The sequence below is a fragment of the Peromyscus californicus genome, unplaced genomic scaffold (genome assembly GCF_007827085.1).
Source record: "Peromyscus californicus insignis strain IS unplaced genomic scaffold, ASM782708v3 Scaffold_9__1_contigs__length_137607984, whole genome shotgun sequence".
In the NCBI taxonomy this organism is placed as follows: Eukaryota; Metazoa; Chordata; class Mammalia; order Rodentia; family Cricetidae; genus Peromyscus; species Peromyscus californicus.
Window position 1 is genome coordinate 72,668,916 of NW_026294617.1, and position 26,263 is coordinate 72,695,178.

General features: G+C 44.6%; 1 protein-coding gene and 2 non-coding genes across 10 annotated transcripts in view; 2 read left to right on the plus strand and 1 right to left on the minus strand.

Moving 5' to 3' along the window:
* Positions 1-311: 311 nt before the first annotated feature.
* Positions 312-418, minus strand: LOC128106868 (U6 spliceosomal RNA). Its single transcript, XR_008216900.1, has one exon. It is a non-coding gene; the product is annotated as a U6 spliceosomal RNA (small nuclear RNA).
* Positions 419-5,914: 5,496 nt separating this feature from the next.
* Positions 5,915-5,987, plus strand: Trnaa-ggc (transfer RNA alanine (anticodon GGC)). The gene has a single exon. It is a non-coding gene; the product is annotated as a tRNA-Ala (tRNA).
* A 3,417-nt stretch (positions 5,988-9,404) lies between these two features.
* The window catches only part of Pogz (pogo transposable element derived with ZNF domain), a 67,240-nt gene continuing 50,381 nt past the window's right edge, over positions 9,405-26,263 (plus strand). For 3 of the 8 annotated variants that reach the window (XM_052729946.1, XM_052729949.1, XM_052729951.1), the window contains exon 1: positions 25,855-26,032. The gene's annotated coding sequence lies outside the window, so the exon portion shown is untranslated. Of the gene's footprint in view, positions 9,515-25,853; positions 26,033-26,263 lie in introns of those variants that run through there. The other 5 variants (XM_052729948.1, XM_052729950.1, XM_052729945.1 and 2 more) reach the window with 4 other exon arrangements.

Consider the following 26,263-nt stretch of genomic DNA (forward strand, 5'->3'; position numbering starts at 1 on the left):
CTGTCCTGGAACTCATAGAGATTCACCTGCCTCTGCTTCCCAAGTATTGGGATTAAAGGAGTGCGCCACCACTGCCTGGCTAAGCAACTTTTTAAAAAATGATTTATTTTATTGGTGTTCTGCTTGCATGTATGTCTGTGTGAGAGGGTCGGATTCTCTGGAACTGGAGTTACAGACAGGTGTGAGCTGTCTGTGTGGGTGCTGGGAATTGAACCTGGGTCCTCTGGAAGAGCAGCCAGTGCTCTTGACTGGAGATCTGCTTCTCTGGCTCCCACAGCGACTCTTTTTTTTTTTCTTTCTTATTTTACTTTAAAAATATGGAACGCTTCATGAATCTGTGTGTCATCCTTGTGGAGGGGCCATGCTAATCTTCTCTGTGTCGTTTCGATTTTAGAACATGTGCTGCTGAAGTGAGCACCCTTATAAAGGAAACATTTCATTGGGGCTGGCTTACAGATTCAGAGGTTTAGTCTATTATCGCCATGGTGGGAAGCATGGCAGCATGCAGGCAGACATGGTGCTGGAGAAGTAGCCGGCAGTTCTACATCTTGAGATGCAGGCAGCAGGAAGAGACAGTGAGACACTGGGCCTGGCTTGAGCTTCTGAAATTCAGAGTCTACCCCTCAGTGACACACTTCCTCCAACAAGGCCACACCCACTCCAACAAGGCTGCCCCTCCCAGTAGTGCCACTTCCTATTTTGGTTTTGTTTGTTTGTTTTTTGTCTGTTTGGTTGGGTTTCTCTGCGTAGTTTTGGAGCCTGTCCTGGATCTCGCTCTGTAGAACAGGCTGGCTTCAAACTCACAGAGATCCACCTGGCTCTGCCTCCCGAGCTGTGATTAAAGGCATGTGCCATCACCATCAGGCTTGTTTTGTTTTTTAAGACAGAGTTTCTTTATTTTTTTGGAGCTGAGGACTGAACCCATGGCCTTGTGCTTGCTAGGCAAGTGTGTAGCTAGAGTTTTTCTGCCTGGCCCACAGTCAGGACAAATCTCTGTTACCCGCCAGTCCCACAGCTGTCAGACCCAGCCAAGTAAACACAGAGACTTATATTGCTTACAAACTGTATGGCTGTGGCAGGCTTCTTGCTAACTGTTCTTACAGCTTAAATTAATCCATTTCTATTAATCTATACCTTGCCACATGGCTTGTGGCTTACCGGCATCTTCACATGCTGTTTGTCATCATGGCGGCTGGCAGTGTCTCTCTTACTCAGCCTTCCACTTCCCAGCTTTATTCTCCTCCTTGTCCCGCCTACACTTCCTGCCTAGCCAATGGCCAATCAGTGTTTTATTTATTAACTAATCAGCAACACATTTGCCATACAGAACATCCCACAGCACAAGTGCTCTACCATTGAGCTAAATGTCCAACCCAAGACAGAGTTTCTTTATGCAACAGTCCTGGCTGTCTGTCCTGGAACTCATTCTGTAGACCAGGATGGCCTCAAACTCAGAGATCCGCCTGCCTCTGACTCTTGAGTGCTGGGATTAAAGGGATGCACCACCATCACCTGGCTATAGGGACCACTTTTATTCAAATCACCACAAACCACATTAAGAGAAAAAAAAAAAAAAGGCTGGGCATGGAGAGTATGATTGCAATCCCACGGTTGAGGACACAGGGATAGGCAGATCCCTGGTCTCCTTGGCAAGCCAGACAAGCTAACTGATGAGCTTCAGGTCAATGAAAGACCTTGTCTCAAAAAGCAAGGTGGAGAGCACTAGTGGTGGTTTAGATAAGAATGCCCTCCCTTCCCTGTAGACTCATATATTTGAATGCTTAGTCACCAAGGAGTGGCACTATATGAAAGGAATAAAAGGTATGGCCTTGTTGGAGGAAATGTGCCACTGGGGATGGGCCTTGAGGTTACAAAAGCCCATGCCAACCCCAGTGTCTCCCACTCTGACTCACATCAGGATGCAGAACTCTCAACTACCTCTCCAGCACCATGTCTGCCTGCATGCCACCATGCTTCCTGCCATGATGAGAATGGACTAAATCTCTGAACCTGTAAGCCAGCCCCAATTAAATGTTTTCTTTAAAGAGTTGCCATGCAGTAGAATATTATTTTAAGGTGTGTTACTTTTGTTTATGTTGCATTTGTTTAAATCTGTGAAGCTGTGTTACTGTGCCTGTCTAAAACACCTGATGGTCTAATAAAGAGCTGAACAGACAATAGTGAGGTAGGAGAGAGACATAGGCAGGGCTGGCAGGTAGAGAGAATATTGGAAGAAGAAAAGAGATGGCGGAGTGAGAGAAGAACTAGTCGGAGAAGGAAGAGGACCTAGGGGCCAGCCACTCAGCTATACAGACAACTGTAGCTGAAGTTTTCCTGCGGCCCGCCTGGTCCTCAGCTGCTCAGACCCAAGTAAACACACAGAAGCTTATGTTAATTAAAACTGCTCAGCCATTAGCTCAGGCCTACCACTGACTAGCTCTTACACTTAAACTCAGCCCATTTCTGTTGATCTATATGTTGCCATGTGTTCCATGGCTTTCCCTGTATGCCATTACATGTTGCTTCCTGGACAGCAGGCTGGCACTGGCATCTCCTCTCTCAGCCTTCCTCTTCTCAGAATTCTCCTTGTCTGTTTATCCTGCCTATACTTCTTGCCTGGCTACTGGCCAATCAGCTTTTCATTTATCAACCAATCAGAGCAACACATTCACAGCATACAGAACATCCCACAGCACCCAGCCATGGAGTAAGAGTAAGATTTACCGAAGTAAGAGAATGGGAAAAGCCCAGAGGCAAAATGTAGATGGGATAATTTAAAGTTAAGAAAAGCTGGCAAGAAACTAAGCCAAGCTAAAGCTGGGCATTCATAATTAAGAATAAGCCTCTGTGGGTGATTTATTTGGGAGCTGGGTGACAGGCCCACCCAAAAGAGTAAAAAACAACAATATTGCCATTGTTGTAGAATATAATTTTAAGATGTGTTATTTTTGTTTATGTTGCATTTGTTTAACTCTGTGAAGCTGTATTACTTTGCCTGTCTAAAACACCTGATGGTCTAATAACTGAATGGCCAATAGCAAAGCAGGAGAAAGGATAGGCAGGGCTGGCAGGCAGAGAGAATAAATAGAAGGAGAAATGTGGAGGGAGAAAATAATCAGAGAAGAAGGAGGACTCAAGGGGCCAGCCACCCAGGCACACAACCAGCAATGGAGAAAGAAAGATATACAGAAATAGAAAAAGATAAAATCCCAGAGACAAAAGGTAGATGGACTAATTTAAGTTAAAAAAAAAAAGCTGACTAGAAACAAGTCAAGCTAAGGCTGGTCATTTATAATTAAATATAAGCCTCTGTGTATGATTTATTTGGGAGCTGGGTGGCTGGCCCCCCAAAAGGTACAAAACAAGCAACAACATGCCATGGTCTGCAGTTGAAAGTTTTCCTGTGTCCCACCCAGTCTGCAGCCACTCAGACCCAAGTAAACACACAGAGGCTTGTATTAATTAAAACTGCTTGGCCATTAGCTCAGGCTAACTACTGACTAACTCTTAACTTAAACTCAGCCCATTTCTGTTCACCTGTATGTTGCCATGTGCTCTGTGGCTTTCCCTGTGTGCCATTACATGCTGTTCCCTGGACAGCAGGCTGGCATCTCCTGACTCAGTCCTTCCTCTTCCCAGAATTCTCCTTGTTGTTTATCCTGCCTATACTTTCTACCTGGCTACTGGCCAATCAGCTTTTTATTTATCAACCAATCAGAGCAACACATTCACAGCATACAGAACATTCCACAGCACCTCCCCTTTTCTGTCTAATCAAAAAGGAAGGGTTTAACTTTAACATAGTAAAATTACATATAATAGAAGTTATCAAGCAAGAATCAAAGTTACAATATCCAGTCCATTTATATTTGGCAAATTTAAAGAACATATTTTATTTAGCCTATATTTGTGAGTCCAAGGTTTCATATCTAACTTATCTCTTATCATAACCAGGGAAAATCATAATTATAACTGTCTAGTCTTCAACTACATCAAAGGCCTCAGAAGGATACAATATTACCTAAGTAAACAGGAAATGCTTTGTAAGCAACTTCCAAACTTTTGGAAATGACAGAGACAGCTGCCTGCCTGGACAGTCATCCAAAGTTCCTCTGCAATGTTGGGGCATCTTCAGCTCATAGGCCTAGTCTCTCAGTCACTTTTTCCTGTGTCCTGTAGAATGTCTGGCAGTCTCCTCTGCGAAGCAGGAACCTGAAGGAACATCTTGTCTTGTAAAGTTCAGTGGTCACCTTCCTACAGGTCCTGCATGTCTAGTTTATACAACATATCATCAAGCAGTCAATGCAAGGACACTTTTTTGAAGTGGCTAACTTTTGCCACAAAGAAAGCAAACTCCATGAGTTTTTTCAATGCCCGTTATCTTCTCTGAAGCAGATTGGTACTGCCAGGAGCAGACCTGTCTCAATGTCCAGAAAGTTACAGTTCTTAAAACATTTTAAATGCCATAATCTGTAGGTCTTTGAAGTGTTTGAAGATTACTTACCTAATTGAATTATATCTAGTATACCTAGAAAACTTAACATGACTGTAAATTTGACTATCATAGAAGACTAATTATTAATCTGTAGCAATGGCCATGGTGTCTCTTCACAATAACAGAATGTTGACTAAGAAGCACCTGAGAAAGGACACTGGAAGATTACTCTTGACTTCCAAATACTCATGGTGCATATACACCCAAACACATGCATATGCTGCATGCATATACACCCAAAGACATGCACATGCTGCATGCACATACACCCAAACACATGCACATGCTGCATGCATATACACCCAAACACATGCACATGCTGCATGCACATACACCCAAACACATGCACATGCTGCATGCACATACACCCAAACACATGCACATGCTGCAAGCATATACACCCAAACACATACACATGCTGCATGCATATACACCCAAACACATGCATATGCTGCATGCACATACACCCAAACACATGCATATGCTGCATGCATATACACCCAAACACATGCATATGCTGCATGCATATACACCCAAACACATGCATATGCTGCATGCATATACACTCAAATACATACACACACCACAAAATCGCCAAAGTGAAGATTATGCTGGAATAAAAAACAAAACAAAACAAATCTTAATTCTGATAAAAGGTCAGGGTTTCCTTTTTATTTTGTGAATGTTTTAACTTTATTTATTCATTTGTTAATGTATTTAGTGTGTGTAATGGGTTCCTGGAATTAAACTCAAGTCAGTAGGCTTCACATCAAGTACTTTTACTTCTGAGCTACCTCATCAGTTCCTCCTGCTTTTTATTTTTTATTTATTTTTATTTATTTATTTATTTTATTTTTTCATTTTTCGAGACAGAGTTTCTCTGTGTAGCCTTGGCTGTCCTGGAATTTGCTTTGTAGAGTAGGTTGGCCTTGAACTCACAGAGATCTGTGGTAATATTTTATTGTATGTATGTTAATAAATAAAGTTTTTCTGGAGATCAGAGGAAATAGTAAGCCATTTTAAGTAAACACAAAAGTCAGGCAAGGGTAGTACACACCCTTAATCTGATCACTTAGCAGGCAGGGTCTCTGTGTGTTCAAGGCCATACTAGGGAACAGAGCCAAGCGTGGTGACACACGCCTTTAATCCCAGTACCAACCATAGAGATCTGAAGGTCTGTACAGATAGGCAGTGACAAGGAAGTGAGGTAGCTGGGCTAAGAACCAATGAGAGGGCAGAACAGCAAGGCAATAAAGGCGCAGGTTAGACAGGAAGTCGTGGCACTTTGGAAGCTGCAGCATGGTGAGGTAAAGTTATCTGGTGGCTATTCCTATTTCCCTGATCTCTAAGGCTTTCACCCCTATATTTGCTCCGTGTTTTTTATTTAATAAGACCGCTTAGAAATTTGTCTACATGGGGTTGGGGATTTAGCTCAGTGGTAGAGCGCTTGCCTGGCAAGCACAAGGCCCTGGGTTCGATCCTCAGCTCCAAAAAAAAAAAAGAATTTCGTCTACAGAGATCTGCCAAGTGACGGGATTAAAGAGTTATGCCACCACCACTCAGTTTGTTATTTTTATTCTTTTTAAGTATGGTTACTAGAAAATTTTATATTATATATGTGGAACTCATTATATTCCTATTGAATGGCACTGTTCTACACATTAAGAAGTGAGGTATTAGCCATGCCTCGTGGCACAGCCCTGAAATCCTAGCTCCTTGGAAGGCTAAGGCTGGAGATAAATAGTTCAAGGTCAGCCTGGGCAATTTAGTGAGACCTTGTCACAAAACAAATAAAAGCCTACAGGTTCTGGGGAGATGGCTCAATGCTTGCAGCCATGAGGACTTGAGTTCAGATCCCTAGCAGCCATGTAAAAATCCAGATGACACACACATCTGTAATCCCAGTGCTGAGGAGAGGGACGCAAGCAGATCCCTGGAGCTTTTTATCAGCCAACCTAGCTGAATTGGTGAGACTCTGTCTCAAAAATAAGGTAGAGAGTGACTGAGGGAGACGTCCTACATTGGCCTCTAGCCTAGATGCATATGCACACATGCACACATATACATCTGCACAAACGTGTACACATACACAAGCACATGCAACAATAAAAACACACAAATCAAATCAAAAGGGGGCTAGAGAGATGACTCAGTGTCAAAGAGCACTTGATATTCTTCTTGAACTCACAGAGATCCGCCTGCCTCTGCCTCCCTAGTGCTGGGATTAAAGGCGTGTGCCACCACCGCCTGGCGAATTGATGTATCTTTAAGCATCTCCAAGGGCCAGCACGCAACACATCAACATATACTTGCTGATCAATATATCAGTGATAGGCTGGGCTTGGTGGTGTACACCTTTAATCCCAGCACTTGGGAGCTAGGGGCAGGTGGATCTTTATTCATTCAAGGCCAGCCTGGTCTACATAACAAGCTCCAATGCAGCCAATGCTATATATAGTGAGACCCTGTCTCAAAAAAATCTTTATCAACAATGATGGCTTTCAGCTTCAGTGTTGGCATTTTCACGAAAAGAAATGTGATTTCAAAACTAGCGGGACCTGCACACTGCCCACCATTTGATGAGAGGATTAAGAGCATTTCTACAGCTCTGTTTCTTTTCTAGAGTTCATTTTCATCCCAGTTAACTGCTCTGGCAACTGAGCAGCTCAGTAACCGAGGGTTGTCTCAGGTACAGTCTAAACCCAACTATTCAGACACGCTAGCGATAACACACCAAAGTCTGCAATGCTGGACTGTCAAGATAACTCGGTGATGAAGAGCTTGTTGCTCTCTGTGAGAGGACGGGATTCCGGTTCCCAGCGCTCACATCCAGTGGCTCACAACCACCTGTGAGAGTGAGGGAGGAGAACTGGGAGTTCGAGGAGGGACTGGGCTCCCAGAGCAAGACTTTGTCTTGAAAAAACAAAACAAGGGATCAGGGATACAGCTCTGATAGAGCACTCGCCTAGACACAAGGCCTTGAGTTCAATGCTCAATTGAAAAAAGCACTGAAGAGCTTCAGAAGTTGTGATTTCATCGTTGGCGAATGGCACAGCGTTTTGTCAGTCTGAGCACCTGGCCTGCTGAGCTTAGGGCACTTGAGCAGGAGGAAGTGAGTCCTGCGCCCCTGGACTTGGATGTCAAGGCCAGTTTGAGTCTGAACACCTGCATGCCTTTGAACGTCTCAGCACTGCTCTTGAATTACTCCCCTGCAGCTCCCACGCGCTGAGCTCAGCTGTCACATCATATCAGTAAGAAAGTACGGTCTTAGGAGCCAGTAGGGGTCTGACACATTCTATCTCTCAGAACCTTTTTTAATTAATTCTCTAAAGTCTTAATCTCAGCAAACAAACAGCTCAGTAAATCTCTTCAACAAGTTTCCACGGTTTAGCTGACAGCAGAAAATAAACAGCTCTCCAAGTAGCGCTTCAGTCTTTCCCACACACCCTAGAAACCCTATACAACTCAAGGCAGAGACAGGAAGGAAATCCAGACTTAATGCCTCCAGCAAATCACGTGACCCGAAAGCCTCCTGGCACATACTTTCCATTACCCGATGGAATGGAAGCTGAGGCCCTAATCGCTTTTGACATCAATAGCTTGAATAACATGTAGAAATTCTTTTCCGCTTGATCTTCATCAAGTGAGCTTAGCCTTTCTGTATTTAGACAAACTTCTCAGCATCCATTCTGACAAGAGGGGAGGTCCTACTTGCAGATTAGACACACTCCTCCCTCCTAAAACGGTTAAGTGAGCCACATTCCAAGGTCAAGAGGGCCCACGTTTGGTAAAGGACTGCAGGGTGGTTGTCACCACACTAGGCCTCGTCAGTGAGATGGCCACTGTGCTAGCGAGACCCCATCCTGAAGTCTCCCCTACGTGGAGAGACTCCCATGTGGCATCTTCACTCATCCAAACCAACATTTATTATTTTCCATACGAAAAGCAGTTGGGAAGACATCAACATAAATGATTCTAGCTGCGTCATTAAATTAATATGTACCATTTCCTGGGCTTTTAAAAATGCATAGCACTGCAATGAGATGAACTCCATGTCACTAAAGGATAAACAAGAACTTTATAATTTACAGAGGTCTGGCGTATAGCACGGCACAGACTGTAAGTATATGAACCCTTCATGCTGTTTCTAATGCAGTGAACAAGTATGGCAGGTTGTTTAATCCAAACTACCCTACAGCATCCTGAACTAAGCACACAAATGTCTGCTGACAGTGTCAACCAGCAGAACGAGGCTGTTTTCTGCTACACTAAGACAAGAACCACACTATCTTTTTTTTTTTTTTTTTTTTTTTTTTTTTTGCAGGAAAGCAAAATATCCTAAATCTGATTAGAAACTATGTAAATTATTTATCAGTAAAATTTTAAAAATTGATCTGTGCTACACCGGGCCAAGCTAGGTATAGAACCTTATAGCTCAAAGCAAGAGCCTGTATTAGAAAGAAGTGAAGCAAAACCCAAAGCCATCCATCACCCACGCTCATTTCTTCCCAGGTGATGTTTTGGGGAGTGCGGCTCCATTTGGGAAAATTACCACCACCCAAAATCTTATTCTGGTGTGGGAGGCTTGCAGACCATAGGGCCTGCTACCCGGGTCTGAGGGCCTGTCACGACATAATTTGCATGTAAATTAGTTTGAGCGAGAAAGAGGGGGAAAAAAAATCTATATTTTAAACACCATTTTTCTCCAAGTCACCTTATTTTCTGCACTCCTTCTGTGGCTCTGTCCACACAGTCTAAGTAAGGCCTATAGAACATGAAGTAGAAATGATCAGTAAAAAAAAAAAAAAAAGACTGTCCTGGCAAAGCCCAGCGGACTCCAGGCTGGAGGAGATGCCCGCCGCCCTCCCTGCCCCCGAGGCGGGGGCTTCCTGGGTGCGGGCTCCGCGGAGCAGCGCTGGGCAGACGCCAGCGATACCGCCCGGTACCGCCAGCCTCGGGCAGCGCCCCGCACCGCCAGCACGTCAGACGCCCTCTTTTTCCCAGAAAACTTTCTAGACGGTAGGGACTATTTTCTTCCAATGTAACCTTCCACCAAACTGGAGGGAAAAGTTACCCGAGGCTGGAGCGGGTCTGGGGTACGAGGGGCGGGGGAGGGGACCCGCGAGAGCCGGGGTTTGGAAAAACAGTGCTCTCTGTATTCTGTGAAGAGCCAGAGTTAGGATTATTGTGTTAATCGTTAAATGCTCACGGTGATGCTGAGCACTTAAGATATGTTAAAGAAAATTGATGGAGGGTTGATTCCGTTAGACAAATGGTTGTCTTCAGACTTGCAGGTCTTAGGTTGTCAAGCCCTGCCTCCAAGTCCTTAGTTTTCACCGATAGGGAAAGCCAGGTCTCCAAAGAATGGATTCTTGAATCCTTAAGACAAATGTCACATCTACACGCTGCCCTTTCAGGCATTGCTAAATTGTCTCCATATTGTGGGTGGGTACACCTGCAGAAATATTTAATGATTAAGAAACTCTATTGGATCTGCGTTTGTCAAAATGGGTGAAAAATCTGTTTAAGGGGGGTTAGGAAGAGAGGGAGGAGAGAGATAAAAAAAAGATTACATATTTAGATCAGTGCTTTTCATGAAACCTGGATCGAGAAATCATGAAAATATGGAGTGAGTGCTGTGTGTTTGGAATCAAGATGGAGAATACAATAATAACAATAATTTTTTTTTGCAATGCTGACCTTGAACCAAGGTCCTTACACATTCCAGGCAAGTGTCCCACGACTGAACTATATCCCTAGCCCTAGGACGTATGTCTGACTATACATTGCTGCTTGGAAAAAAAAAAAAGAAGAAGAAGAAGCCTGAAAACAACCGCACCACACTGTGTACTTAACATTTTTAGGAGGCTTAGATTTGAAAGGTTTGAAAAGGCATCTAATTTATTTCTCTGCTTAGACAGTGTTTCATTTTAGGAATAGTACAGACTTAATTATCTTTCTTATCATCTTCCCATATCAACATTTGCTCTGAATATTTTGTGAATAATTTCTTTCTCTAAAGCTATTATTTCAGTTAGGAATCTATAAATTGAAATAGGAAGGCATTTCTTCCAAGCTCTCCACTTTTCTATAGCTCTTCCTCTGTTACTTGGACAATGGACTCATTCCCAGTGTGTCCAGATCATATGATCCCGCTCCACCCAAGCAGTCTCAGAGAAGCGAAGCCTGGGCTGCTGGGTTATCATGGGATCAAATACCCTGTGAATCTATTATTATTGTTGTTATTATTTTATTTTGTTTCATTTTGGCGTGGTTTTTTTGTTTGTTTGTTTGTTTTTTGAGACAAGGTCTCAAGCTTGCTTTGTAGCCAAGGATGATCTTGAACTCCTGATTTTTTTGCTTCTACCTCCTGAGTACTGGGATTATAGGTGTGTACCACACCATGCCTTATTTATGGATGCTGGCAATCAATATAACCCAGGGTTTTCTGTGAGCTAAGTAAGTACTCTATTAACTAAGCTATATCTCTATCCCTATTTTTCAGGTGTATTTTATTTTATGCATGTGTTTTGTTTTGTTTTGTTTTTCGAGACAGGGTTTCTCTGTGTAGCTTTGCGCCTTTCCTGGGACTCACTTGGTAGCCCAGGCTGGCCTCGAACTCACAGAGATCCGCCTGGCTCTGCCTCCCGAGTGCTGGGATTAAAGGCGTGCGCCACCACCTCCCGGCCTTATGCATGTGTTTTGCCTGCATACACACGCACGCGCGTGCACATACACACACACACACACACACACACACACACACACACACACACACACGCGCCTGGTGCCCACAAAAGTCAGAAGAAGTAGTTGAATCCCTGGAACTCGAGTTACAGACAGTTGTTAGCTATCATGTGGGTGCTAGAAATTGAACCTGAGTCCTCTGGAAAAACAATCAGTGCTTTTAACCACTAAGCCATCTCTCTAGCCCTCTACTATTTTTTTAAATTTAATTTTATTTAATTATTTATTTAAATTTTAATGCCGAATGCCATTTATTGAAGGAGGGAGGAGGTCTTAAATACAGGCTTATAGCACAATGGGAGAACCCCGGAGGGCAGAAGTTCACTAGGATGCTTTACAATCTTGCATCTAAGCTGTTAACGCCCATTATGCAAGGAACTTTCCTTAAGCATTCAGGGGGGTGGAACCCGGCAGGGAATTAGCATAGGGAGGATATCAAGGTCAAGGTCAGCAAGCAAGGCAACAGTTACCCAAAACGGGGGCCAGGGACCTACAGGTCCCCCTTTTACTAATAAATGAGCTTCTGACTTAGGTTGTGTGGGATGTCAGCAGGTCACCTTACCCATCATGCAGACACCTGCCCAGGCCACACAGGCGCTCTGTCTTAGGTTGGTGAGCGCCCCCCAGACATTACCTGTCTTTGAATACTCATTATCTACTCCTATTTTTATTTTACTTATTGTTTTTTTTTTGGTTGTTTTGAGACAGGTTTTTTCCATGTTGCCCTGGCTGTCCTGGATCTCGCTCTGTAGACCAGGCTGGACTCAAATTCACAGAGATCTGCCTGGGTCTGCCTCCTGCCTCTACCTCCCAAGTGCTGGGACTAAATGTTGGTTAAATGGCACTGCTCCTCATGGCTGGCCGCTGCCCACAGCGGCCATGCTGGCAGAGGAGAGTGCTGGTTGGAAGAATCACAAGCCATAGTTACCTTTTTAGAGCTTTATTGGGGGGGGGAGAGAGGGAGAGGGAGGGAGGGAGAGAGAGAGAGAGAGAGAGAGAGAGAGAGAGAGAGAGAGAACAGAAAGAGAAGAAGGAGGTCCAGACGGAAGGAAGGAGCGGAAAGGAAAGAGAGGGAGGCACAGAAGGCCCACCCGCTTTTTAGGCTGGGACGCCATTGCAGGCTGATGACGTAATTAAGAACAGAATCCTTACACTAAAGGCATGTGCCACTGCTGCCCGGCCTTCTACTCCTATTTTTAAATTTTAATCTTCCTCCATTTCATCCCCCCTTTGAGGCAGGATAGAAAAACAGGGGAATTAAGGGACGGGGAAAGGGCAAGGAACCCTCACCCTGGAGCCTACTTGAAGTCTCTGGCCAACTGAGAATCAAGAACTCCAGCACAATGAACAAAATTTGCTATGAAAGTTGCCTACATAGAAACAACACTTCTTTTATACAGAGAGACCTCAAATAGAATGAAATAAAATAAGGGCTGGAGAGATGGCTCAGCCGTGGAGAGCACTTCCGCTTTTCTGGAGGACTAGAGTCCAGTTCCCAGCACCGGATCACACAGCACACAACCTCCTGTAACTCCAGCTCTGAGGGAACTGGTGCTGTCTTCTGGCCTCAACGGGCACCTGCACATACGAGGCATACACTCACATAGAGCCTCATACAAACAAATACACATAAGTAAAAAATAATAATATAAATCTTCAGAAAGATGTCTAAATAGTAACAAACTGCTTAAGCACCAAACATCTGTGACCAGATGTGTTGTGGGCTTTCTCATCTCCTAGCTGCAATTTGCAAACCTGCAGTTTTCTAGGACTCTCATAAGAAACTCCAGTGACAGTAAAATTAAAATCGTAACCTCTTTGTGCAACCTTTATGACCTATGAGGTTCTTTAAAAGATTTATTTAAAAATTATTTTAAATTATATATATATATATATATATATATATATTATAAAATTAAATGTGTGTGCACATGAGTACCATCAGTGGATTTTAGAGGCCAGAAACATTGGATCCCCTGGAACTGGAGTCACAGGTGGTTGTGAGGCATCCTATCTGGGTTCTGGGAACTGAACTCTGGTCCTCTGCAAGAGCAGTATGTGCTCTTAACTGCTGAGCCACCTTTCCAGCCCATGACCTATGGTTTTAACTTACCAGACTGCAACCCTATTCAACTCACCTCAGGACCACACTATAGACCTCATTGTAAAAAAATAAATCAATAATAAAATCATGTGTAAGGCTTCTGCTGAGATACTTAAGCATCACTCTTTCTTATGAAGCCCATGGTTGGGTGTGTACTAGCCTTTCTCTGAGCGCTTTTCTATCAACCCCTCTACTCAAATCTACGTTAAGATCTCTTCTTAATAAATCCTACCTCTGGAGTGGTAACCAGTGTCCTAGTGACCTGAATTGGATCCCTGGAGCCCACTCCACAGTATTACCCTCTGATCTCCATGATGCACAATGGCATGTGCACACACACTCAGGATAAGAATTTTAAAAAGAAGCCGGGCGGTGGTGGCGCACGCCTTTAATCCCAGCACTTGGGAGGCAGAGCCAGGCAGATCTCTGTGAGTTCGAGGCCAGCCTGGGCTACCAAGTGAGTTCCAGGAAAGGCGCAAAGCTACACAGGAAAACCCTGTCTCGAAAAAACCAAAAAAAAAAAAAAAAAAAAAAGAAAAAAAAAGAATTTTAAAAAGAAATTAAACCTCTTAAACTCGGCTTCCTACTGCCTTACCCTTCATTCTTTTCTGTGGTGCAACCCTGGCTCCACCAGGTAGAGAGGTCCTGGAAATGAACTTCTCAGTTTTCTGCAGCTAGCGTCATGGAGATGTGTCTCTGGCTCCTCCTGCGCTGTTGCTGACCCCTTCTAGAATGTCACGCCCCTGAATGAGGCCTAGGGAGGTCTAAGGTGCTGGAATTTGACTCAGTGTTGTGCTAAGTGGAGCTGTGGTTGGGACCGAACTCCCTGTCTTTACAACCATCCCTCCCCGCACTCGGACACACCCGCTTGGCTCCTGCTGCTCTTCCTGGTTTGCCGTTTGGATCAGAAGGCCCGTGTACACATGTGGGTGGGTTGGCAGCCACCTGTCGCCTTTGCCAGTAGTGGGCCAATGGCCTGCTAATAATATTAAATGGTAATGACAACACATAATATTCTTAGTTATCTGAGAGCTACAATTTACTCAACACTTCTCTCTACTCACATTGTACGTGCTTTAAGTCAATGAATTTGCCCGTTAACTGTCTCCTGGGGGAAATCGGCCTGGATAAGTTGAAGTGATAAACAGTGAGTGGTTCAGTCAGGGTTTCACTTCAGACCTCTGACTTTGCTGCCTTGGGTTAGACAGACAGATGGGGGTAGGAACCTTCATCTGGTACCTGGCTCCCACTTTACTTTCCTCTCACCCCCTCATTGAATACTAAGCCCGAGCTTTGCTCCCAAATACCCACTCCCTGAAATACAGTTTGGCATCTGTGAGAGTATCCGGGGACCTCAAAGTCTTACCTTGTTAACTGGCTTTTGAAGCGTTTCAGGTGGACCCCACAGATCTCCTTGCCCACCGAGGGGAAGGGGATAGATAATTGCATGCAAACATGGACAGAGGGAGGGAAACTGCTCTCAGAACACCCTGGGGAAAATGTTCAGAGTGCTGTACAGATAGGTGCCTTAGCGGGGGGTAGGGTAACACCAACACATTAGGAGGCCAGAACTGGAGGGTCTCAAGTTCAAGGTCAGCGCATGCTATGTAGCAAGATCCTATCTCAAAAAAAAAAAAAAGTGCCTTGGGAGAGAGAAAAGGCAGACTAGTGAACTGACGTAACTGATTTTACTTCTGCTTGTCCAGTACTCTGTTTTGTCATAGGCCAAGGCTGCTATTCAGTTAGTTGGGAATCAATCTGAACAATAGATCTCGGAGCTTGAAATATGGGGTCATGGGGCAGTCACTGGTGTCTAAAGGGAAAAATAAGAGGAGAATTTGAGAACAATTAGAAATGTAATTTGAACATTTCTGCTTCGTTGTTTCCTTTCTGAATGAATGACTTTATCCTTAGTTGGCTCATGGCATCCATCTGCCTGGGGAAATGACAGTATGTGACAGAGAGAAAGCACGACATTTGTGACACTCAAAATAGGGGTTCAGAGCAAGACTCACTTTGTCAGTGAGGTTAGTGGTTTGAAAGACTGCCTACACACTCTCTCTCTCTCTTTCTTCCTTCTTTCCTTTTTTTTTTAAACTAAAAACTCTCCAGTTGTGGTAAGTTAAACTCTGAGGACTTAACTCAGGGAGTCATCCCACAGAGTGGAGAAGTTATGGATTCTTTGAATGCTTGCCAGGCCATAAAATCCACTGCCTGCTACCGAAAGAGCGTGAATGGAGAAGAGGAGGGAGGAAGCCCGTGTTTTCTGGCCTGGGGATTGTAAGCAGGAGAAAGTACGAGAAAAAGAGGAACAGAGAGGACTACTTTTAAAACATCATATCAGCGCCGGGCGGTGGTGGCGCACGCCTTTAATCCCAGCACTCGGGAGGCAGAGCCAGGTGGATCTCTGTGAGTTCGAGGCCAGCCTGGTCTCCAAAGCGAGTTCCAGGAAAGGCGCAAAGCTACACAGAGAAACCCTGTCTCAAAAAACCAAAAAAAAAAAAAAAACCAAAAAACATCATATCAGTGTGTGTGTGTGTGTGTGTGTGTGTGTGTGTGTGTGTGTGTGTGTGTATGTAGGCCAAAGTTGTTTTCCACAATTACGTGTGGAGACACAGGATCCTCAGGGCAAGCGGGCTAGGCAGACTTAGCAAGCTCTGAGTTTCAGTGGGAGTCCCTGCCCTCTTTCCTTGAGGATCAGACGCAGGTCACCACCATGTTTTTACCTGTCAAGCCATCTCACAGGCCCACAACCATTTTCACAAAAGATTTTCAGAGCTGGGGAGATATCTAGAGAGTGAAGCGCTTGCCTTGGATCCCTAGCATCTGCGTAAATGCTGGGTGGGTGTGGCAGCCTGCTCGTAATTCCAGCATGTTTAGGATGAGCAGGCTGGCTAGCCGGACTCAATGAGCTCTGGGTTTGAGTGAGAGAATCTGCTTCAATATACAAGTTGGACACTGATGGAGGAAGCACCAGACATCAAACCTCCATATAGCATGCACAACATGCACATGAGAACTCCCGTTCATACATCCACACACATACAAACATGCATACACACACACCCACACACATCACATACACACACGAGAAAGACTTTTGAACTCAAGATCTGAACTATTTATAAGAGTTACCCCTGAAGTGGAATCTAGAAAGAATTAGAATGGAAAGCCTGTCATCCATAAGTAAGATCAAATTTTGTCATATCCTGTCAAATACTTATTATGATGTACACTACTTTAAGTACTACTAATAAAAGCTACCACTATGGAGTAATTACTGTAACCTAGGTACTGGTCTGGGCACCTTATATATCTATTCAAACTTTTTAAACATATATGTGTTTACTGAGTATATGCATATGTATATATGTGTGTGTGTGTGTGTGTGTGTGTGTGTGTGTGTGTGTGTGTGTGTGTGTGGTCAGTTCTCTCCTTCCACTATGTTGAGTCCTCAGTATTGACCTCAGGTTGTGAGGTTTGAGGGCATGTGCCCTTATGTAGTATCAAATCCAGGACCTCATACATTTGAGCTAAGAACTAGGCTGAGCTACTTTCCCGGACCTAAAATTCATCCTTTATGTCAATGTGTTAGTCAGTATAAGGAGGATATGCTGCATTAACAAGTTAATCTTGGAATCTCCATGGCATAGGACAATAAAGGGTTTGTTGTTATTCCAGGAAAGCCCAGTATGTTCTGGGTAAATTATTAGTGTAGCTGTACTCCATGGGTTGACTCTGGGATCTAGACTGCTTCCACACTGGAGGCTATGGTGGTTTGAATGGGAATGGCCCCCATAGGCCCATATGTTTAATGTTTGGTCCCTGGTTAGTGGAACTGTTTGAGAAGGATTGGGAGGTGTGGCCTTTTTGGAGGAGGTGTGTCAATGGGGATGGGCTTTGTGGTTTCAAAAGCCCATGCCAGGCCCGGTCTCCCCCTCCCCCCTCCCCGTGTGTGTGTGTGTGTGTGTGTGTGTGTGTGTGTGTGTGTGTGTGTGTGTGTATGTGTGTGTGTGTGTGTGTCTGCCTCATGTCTATGGATCAGAATGTAAAGCTCTCAGCTACTGTTCCAACACCATGCCTGTCTGCTTCCTACCGGATGATCATGGACTAACTCTCTAAAACTGTAAGCAAGCCTCCAATTAAATGCTTCCTTTTATAAGAGTTGCCTTGGTCATGGTGTCTCTTCACTGCAACAGAACAGTGACTAAGACAGTACCTTCTCACTGATGGGAGGCAAGTCAAATTTGTTTGTTTAGTGAGACAGGATCTTGCTATAGCCCAGATTGGCCTAGAACTCTCTATGTAGCTCAGGCTGGCCTTGAACCTGTGATCCTACTGCCTCAGCTTCCTGAACATTAAGATTACAGGTGTGCACCACCAGGCCAGTGGTTTTTGTATTAACCTTTTATTTTATTTACTTATTTGTTTATTTTGTTTTTTGAGACAGGGTTTCTCTGTTAGCCCTGGCTGTCTTGGAACTTGCTCTGTAGACCAGGCTGGTTTTGAACTCATAGAGATTGACTTACTCTGCCTCCTGAGTGCTGGGATTAAAGACATGCACCACTACTGCTTGGCTTTGATTAACTTTTAAATGCTCTGAGTAAATTCATTCTTGAAGTTTAATTTCAGCTGCAAGAGAAGTGCTCAAATTTGCTTTCTGTTGCTGTGATAAACATCATGACCAAAAGTGACTTGGGAGGAAAGGGTTTTGTAGCACGAGTCTTAAAAGTTCTTACTAATAAAAACAAACCCAGAGCCAGGTATTGGGGTGAACGCTGGAAGATCTGAGAAGCAGAACAAGCCACAGCTACCTCACCTTGCCAATTCCTCAGCTGATCCTGTTTCCTCAGACTGGAAGCTTTTGAGTCCTCATCCAAATGAATTTCAGCTGAACTGCTTCTCGAAAGCCTGAAGCTTAACCAGGCTAGTTCCTCGTCCTCACACCTTATATACCTTTCTGCTTTCTGCCATCACTTCCTGGGATTAAAGGCGTGAGTCACCATGCCTGGCTGTTTCCAGTGTAGCTTTGAACTACAGAGATCCAGATGGATCTCTGCCTCCCAAGTGATAGGATTAAAGGCGTGTGTGCCACCATTTTCTGGCCTCTATATCTAGTGGCTGTTCTGTTCTCTGGCCCCAGATAAGTTTATTAGGGTACACAATATTTTGGGGAGCACAATACCACCACAGGGTTTATTTCATATTACACTTCCAGATATCAGTCAATCATTGAGGGAAGTCAGGGCAGGAACTCAAGGCAGGAACCTGGAGGCAGGAACTGAAGCAGAGACCCCAGAGGAATACTGCTTACTGGCTTGCTCCCTTGTTATTCTATGCTCAGCTTTCTTTCTTTCTTTCTTTCTTTCTTTCTTCCTTTCTTTCTTTCTTTCTTTCTTTCTTTCTTTTTTGGTTTTTTGAGACAGGGTTTCTCCGTGTAGTTTTGATGCCTGTCCTGGATCTCTCTCTGTAGACCAGGCTGGCCTCGAACTCACAGAGATCCGCCTGCCTCTGCCTCCGGAGTGCTGCAATTAAAGGCGTGCGCCACTGCCACCCGACTTGCTTGGCTTTCTTATACATCCCAGAACCATCTGCCCAGGGGTAGCATTGCCTACAGTAGGCTGAGCCCTCCCCTATCAATCAACAGTCCTGACAGTTTCCCACAGACATGGCCACAAGCCAGTCTGATCTGAGCAGTCCCTAGGTTGACACTCCTCTTCTCAGGTGACTCTTGGTTGCATCAGGTTGTCCATAGAAACGAGTCAGAGCAGGTTCCTGAAAATGCAGAGTGGACTGCATGAGTATTTGTTAACTCAGAATCAAGGCACTGGTCATTGTAGTAGGGTCAGGCTTTCCAAAAGAGCCACCATATTTGTAGGAGTATAGACTCTGAGAGATCTTCATCAATGCCAAAGACAATCAGCCAATTCCACTCACTGAAGCAGCTGGGCTACCTGGTCATCCTTTGGGTCCTGGAAGCTCCTCAACATTCCAGATACTAAATAACTATGTGAGCAATAGTAATAACAGTGAGAAACCATCACATTAGCAGAACGGTCTTCAGTACTCTGGCTACACGTGCCATATGATTATCAAAAAAAGTAACGTTTCTCTGGGAGGTCAAGAATGAAGTATCCTATCCAAACAACCTGGGGGGATCTTTCCTCAGGGTCAGCAGACCCACAAATGGGGCTGGAGTCTGAAAGTTCTGCAAATGCCTGTTCAAGTGTGCATTTTTCTGGGAAAGATAGTTTATCCCCTTCATCAAGATGTTTGAGAGGTTCACAATGCAGAAAAGGTTTTAATAAATCACTTTTCTTGACCCTTAATAGGGTCTCCGCATGCTGGAAGAGGAGGTCCAAGCCTGCCAGGTGGTTGGGTAGGAAAAAACTTGGTGTTTATGCCACAGTACAACTGCATTCACACAAACTCAGCAACAAGAGCAACTTCCCGGATAGAAGAAGGTGAAATTGTTTTCCTTCTATAAAATTATTTCAAGCCATGTGTGCTGGTGGACTCCAAGCACTCAGGACACTGAGGCAGGAGGATCACCATGAGTACTGAGATTCTGTTTTCTTTCTTCCTTTCTTTCTTTCTTTCTTTCTTTCTTTCTTTCTTTCTTTCTTTCTTTCTTTCTTCCTTTCTTTCTTTCTTTTTTCTTTCTTTCTTTTCCTTCCTTCCTTCCTTCCTTCCTTCCTTCCTCTCTTTCTTTTTTTTTTTGGTTTTTCGAGACAGGGTTTCTCTGTGTAGCTTTGCGCCTTTCCTGGGACTCGCTTGGTAGCCCAGGCTGGCCTCAAACTCACAGAGATCCGCCTAGCTCTGCCTCCGAGTGCTGGGATTAAAGGCGTGCGCCACCACCGCCCGGCTCTTTCTTTTTTTTAATATTTAAAAGTCTTGGCTGGCAGATGTTTTCATATTTTATTACCTTTTGTTTCAGGGGACAAAAAGGCATTCACAATGGATTCTTTCACTGCCGTGGGCAATGGCTTCCTTTCCTTCTCTACTTTTGCGGTATATCCTCCAAACAAGAGACCAGTGGGGCATTAGATCCCAGAACTCCCAGGGCTGAGCAGAAGGATCACTCTGAATTCTAGACCACTTTTGTCTTCATAGTTTGTTTGAAGGGAGTCAGCACTACATAGTGTGACCTTAATTCAAAGAGAGAGAGAGAGATAGACAGACAGAGACAGAGAGACAGACAGACACACAGACACACACACACATACAAACGGACAGAAACAGAAAGATATCCAAAAGAAGATTGACCTCTGTGTATACTACAAACCTCTGAACCTTGATCTGAAGGATTTCATCTCATCTACAGTGATTAATCTTCAAATCCTTCAAAAGAATGAGTTGGTAAATTATTTACTTTTCTTGGTTGCTTTCTGGAAATTATTCATGACTATAATAAAATGCAAATATTGCTAAATTGAAAAAGAATGTAATGTAGAAAAAGAGGAAAATTATTAAGCTTTTCTCAGCAGTCTATTACAATATGAGCCAGCCAGACATCAAGTATCAAGTATAATACAATTTATATTTCCATGAAGCTTTATAACATTAATTAAATTACTAGATAATCACACCTGGTCAACTCCATAGCAACAGCATAGTTTTGCTTGTGGGTGTCTCTTAAATAATATTAAGATGAAGCTACACTAAGTCATTATCGCCTATGAAATCAGGCAGTAATTCACAGTGAAATCTTGATGGCTGATGAAGTTGCTCCGGTGAATTTTTTTTGCAAAATCCATTTCGAAGCTACAGACCTTTAATTGCTTCTTGCTAAAATCTAATGAGTAATTTCCTTTTCTTTCAAAACCCAATCTTTAAGTTTCTCGGGCTTTTCCTCCGTTTCTGAGCCCCTTGAATGTACCGTGGTAGCGAATACCATCTGCAAATGAAAGCCAGCCACAGCCTCTAAGCTCCTTATTCAGTGACTGCTCAACCCATCCCTAGTTGCCTTTTACTTCCTGGTGATTTCCCTGTGGAGTTCAGCATCCCTCATCCTCTCTTCTGCTTATTGTGCTGACTTCCCTCCCAGACTCGGCACAGTAAGCTGTCAATCTTTTCAATTTAGGAGCCTCTCAGAGGATGAAAATTTTCATTGGTTTTGTTTTTCCTACTACATTTCCCAAAACGAAGTCTCTTGACTTTTCAGCTTCTACTACCCTGAGGGTATTAGGGAGGGTAGGGGGTCCTCTCCACTCCCAACCACATCGCCCAACTCCTCCCGATCAACCTCACATTGAACCTCACTCAGATACAAATGATTGGGTCTCTGTGTTAGCAGAAGGACACCACAGAGGTCACCTCTGCCTTTGTGCCTTTGAAGACTTGTTGGGAGCATTTTGACACTTTCCAAGTGACAGGTGGCCTCAATGTTTAACCTGTGGCAGAAACCATAATTTAAAGAAGCAAATAAGTGGACAAGAAAATCCCACTTGCTATCTAATTGTGAAACGCTCCACTGAGGACTGCCATTAGCCTTTAACTTCCATTCCTAGGAACCCAGATGGAAAGGATTCAGTGCCTCTGACTTGGCTACTGAAGACTGGGGTAGATTTTTTATTATAGGGCTGTTATTACTAGGGTCTGATTTCTTCAGTAAATCAAATTACATTGTTGTCCATACCCCTTTCCAGTGTGCTTCATAGGCACACGTGACTTGATTTCTAAGATTTGCTTAATGTTGTTTGATCTCTCGCTTTCATTTTCCATCATTATCAAGATGGTTCAAAAGAAAGACAGACCACAGTTATCAGTCTTCTTCATCCCAGAGACCCACGTGTTAAGTGATGACACCCAAGTTTTCTTTTTTTCTTACCCAGCAACTCACTGTATGCTGAGGATAACCTTGAACTCTTGATCCCCCTGCCTTCACCTCCCAAGTACTGGGACTGCAAGTCTGCGCCGCCATGGCCAGCTTATCCAGTCCCTTTTGAAATGCTGCTCTAGTGCCCTGAAGTGGTACTTCGCAGCTTCCCTTGGCCACAAAATGCTTTTGCCTATCAGCTATCCATCACTGAACCGCTCATTAATTCTGAGCACTGTGGTGTCCTACTCCATTCCATAATTGCTTGCTGATCTTTACCCTGTTTGCTCATCCATTCCTCCAAAGGTGCCTCCAGACTTAGGAAGGCTCCATTTTTACATTCAGCATGTTGTTCTTCCATTTTTTTTTTCTCTTAAGGAAGTCATAGCACCATCCTTCCCACAATTTTGTTAGCTATCATGAGTCACAAGTGTCTCCCAGGGCACACACTAAATGACAGAAAAACAGGTTATGGAAAAATAAAACACGAAACAAGAAAAAAACTAAGCCGGATGGCCGTGGCACATGCCTTTAATCCCAGTACTCAGAGGCAGGTGGATCTCTGTGAGTTCAAGGCCAGCCTGGTCTACAGAGTGAGATCCAGGACAGGCACCAAAACTACACAGAGAAACCCTGTCTCAAAAACAAAACAAAACAAAAACAAACAAACAAAAAAGCCCCAAAACTACAGAACTCACTCAGCCAAAGAGGCTGTTTCCCGACTGCCATCCTGGTCCAGGCTACCATCATCTCTCACCAGGATGAATATAGTAATATCCTCATTGCTCTCCCTGTGGCTGTCTTTGCTCTGACCAGTTCCCCAGCCCCTCCCACAGACAGCCAGAGTGATCTTTAAAAGCAACAGATCCCTTCACTTGTGGGGTTGAAATCCTCCAGCTGTTCTGCTTTCATCAGGACTATCCTGAACTTTGCTTCGCTCTTTTCAGATTTTTGCCCACATGTTACTTTAACAAGGCTTTTTCCAACAGCTGCACAGAGAACAGTCACTTTCAGAAACAGTGGAGGAGGAGTGGATGGGATTGGGGGGCAGTGAGGGGGGAGAGGGGAGGGAGTGGGGGAGGAACTGGGAAGAGAGGAGGGAAAACTTTGATTGGAAAGTAAAAACAACAAAAAATTAATTAACAAAACACACAAAACCAGTCACTTCTCTACCATTCCCTGCACCAGACTTTCAGCCCAGAATCCTACCCATTGCCATAATACTTACCAAATCACATACTATTTACTTAGGTAGCACTTGGCAGTTTGCATTTCTAAGAAGCAGATAAACATCCTGGTCACAAAAAACATCAATCTCTACCCAGTCATCTTTCTTTCTTTCTTTCTTTCTTTTTTTTTTTTTTTTTGGTTTTTCAAGACAGGGTTTCTCTGTGTAGTTTTTGGTGCCTGTCCTGGATCTCACTCTGTAGAGCAGGCTGGCCTCGAACTCACAGAGAGCCGCCTGGCTCTGCCTCCCTAGTGCTGGGATTAAAGGCGTGCGCCACCACTGCCCGGCATCTACCCAGTCATCTTGAGGCACTCAGTCTCAGAATTTAGTCATTCTGATACGGGGAAGCAAAGGTCACATGGAGAGGCTATTTGTAAATATTCTGCCCAGCTGTACTCCAGTGCAATACTATCAACTTCCAGACATGTAAGGAAACTTTTGAGATGACCTCAGCACCAGTCACTATAGAAGACAAATGAGAACCATTCCTTTAGCCAATCACCTTCCTGAATTATTCAAGACAAGAAAGTCATTTTACACCAGTAAATTTTGGGACTATTTGATATTTAATAATAACTGGTAGAAGAGTTTATTATGTATATGTTTCCTATTTCTACCCTGGTGGAGTTTAAGTTTCACATATACAGGGATTTTTGTGGATCCCTACTTAGCTCTGGCTGTCCTGGAATTTGCTCTGTACACCAGGCTGGCCTTGAACTCATGGAGATCCACCTGCCTCTGCTTCCCGACTATTGTGTTTAAAGGGGTACACCACCACCATCTGGTTTTCCTGTATTTTTATGTTTTAATTTAAAAAATAATTTATAATTAGTTTTATGGTTTTAATGATATGTATGTGGGGGGGGTGAGATGGGGGTATGCACATTAGTGTAGATGCCAATCAGGCCACAAGAGGGCACTAGAGCCATTGGAGCTGGAGGAATAGGCAGTTGTGAGCAGGATGGGGTGCTGGGAATTGAACTCTGATCCTCTTGAAGGTTAGCAGCAGCTCTTACCCACTGAGGCATCTCTCCAGCCCCAGGGACTTTATTACTGTATTTCTAGCACCAAGAACAGTGCCTGGAACACGAAAAACAGGCAATGAATACTGAATGAATGAATGGTACATACACGGCACATCTTCAGAGTGATGTGATAATGGCTTTGTGCTCAACAAAACATGGTACCACTGGCTGAGCTATCTTTCACTGGCTGCAAGTGACTGCAGTTTGGGAAATATATACAAAGGAGGAAATATGGCTCTGGATCTACCCATCCCCTAACCAAGTACTTTGTTTAGAATTTGATTTGGAGCAAGTGTCAGTGTATGGCTTAAAGATCATTCTCAAATATCCAAGGAAAATAATAAAAATTTATCAACTCAGGACACAATAAAGGACAAAATTTCTTAGCTACCAGAAGTTAGTTTTTTGCTTGTGTGAAAAAGTGACAGTTAATCTTGAATGGACTAATTAATTTGTTGGAACCAATCCAACAGGGTCATGGAATCTATGATTCCTGAGATTGGGGATCTCTGTTGAGCCTATTCACAACTGTTTCGAAGCAGTTCCTATCAGAAGAATAACCTTGATCATCAATCACATGGGTTTTCTTTCCAGAATACAGAAGAGCTTGAGTGTAAATTGGTTTTAAAAGTATTTCACTTAGCTAGCTGTGATGGCACATGCCTTAGCTCCAGCACTTGGGAAGCAGAGGCAGGGGTATCTCTGTGAGTTCGAGGCCAGCCTGGTCTACACAGCATGTTTCAGGACAGCCAGGGCTCTGTAGAAAGACCTTGTCCCAAAAAATCAAAAACAACAACAAAACCCAAAACCAAGAAAGTATTTCATTTAGACAAGGCCACTGTCACAGAAGGCTGCTGGTACGTGTGTGTCTTCCAGAAGAGCGTAATCCTGCTCTTGGTTGCATCGACAGTTGTTGGTGCCATTGGGGCTCACCATCTTGCTTGTGATATGAAGTTCTCTTGGATTGGGAATAAACCTTGAGTGGAAAGTAAGGAGAGTCCAAATTCCTCTGGAAAGTCTAAGAAAGAAAACTGGGAAATATTTTCTTTGGGAGCCCCATTTTTCTCAGCAAAATGTGGACACTGCTTGTGAAGCTAATTTATTCTTTTCTCCATGAAATCTCTTTATTTTATTTATTTATTTGCAGGACCAGACAAACTTGACTCGAAAAGAAGCCCGGACAAGGGTTAGGCTGAGCGATGACGTAGCACACTCGCTAGCCAATTGAAAGGGCACGAAAAGGGGAGGGCGGAAGTGACGCGAGATATCCCTCCGCGGGGCGAGAGGGTCGGTGGGGGGAGTCGGCGTCTCTCTCCCCCGCGCCAGCTCCCGTACACGGAGCCGCATTCCTTGGCCCCCCCACCCCCCTCCCTCGGGGCCCCCCCCCGCCCCCCTCGGGAAAAAAAAAATCCACCCCAATCACTCGAACCCGAGGGAGGCTTCCTTTCACCCTCGGGGAGAGGAGCTTTCAACGGTTCCCTCTCCTCCGTCTCCCCCCTGAACCCCCCGTCCCCTCCCCTGCTCCCACCCCCTACTCCCGGCGCCGGGTGCAAGGTCCCTTTAAGGCGACGGCGCCTTCCTCGGGTCAGACTACCGGCGGCGACGACCACGGGAGGTGAGTGAGCGAGCGAGCCCCGGCGCTCCCCACCCCCTTCTCCCGGGGGTTCCGTTATCTTTTCGCTGGGCGAGGCGTTCCGGAGCCAGACAATGGGGGGGGGGGATGGGCCGCGGGCGCGCGCGCCGGGGGTGGGGGAGGGGGGCCGGGCGCGCGCGCCCGCGGGCCCTCCACCCCCCCACCCCACCCCACCCCCCGAGTGGCGGCGCGGCCCACGGCGGCGGCGGCGGC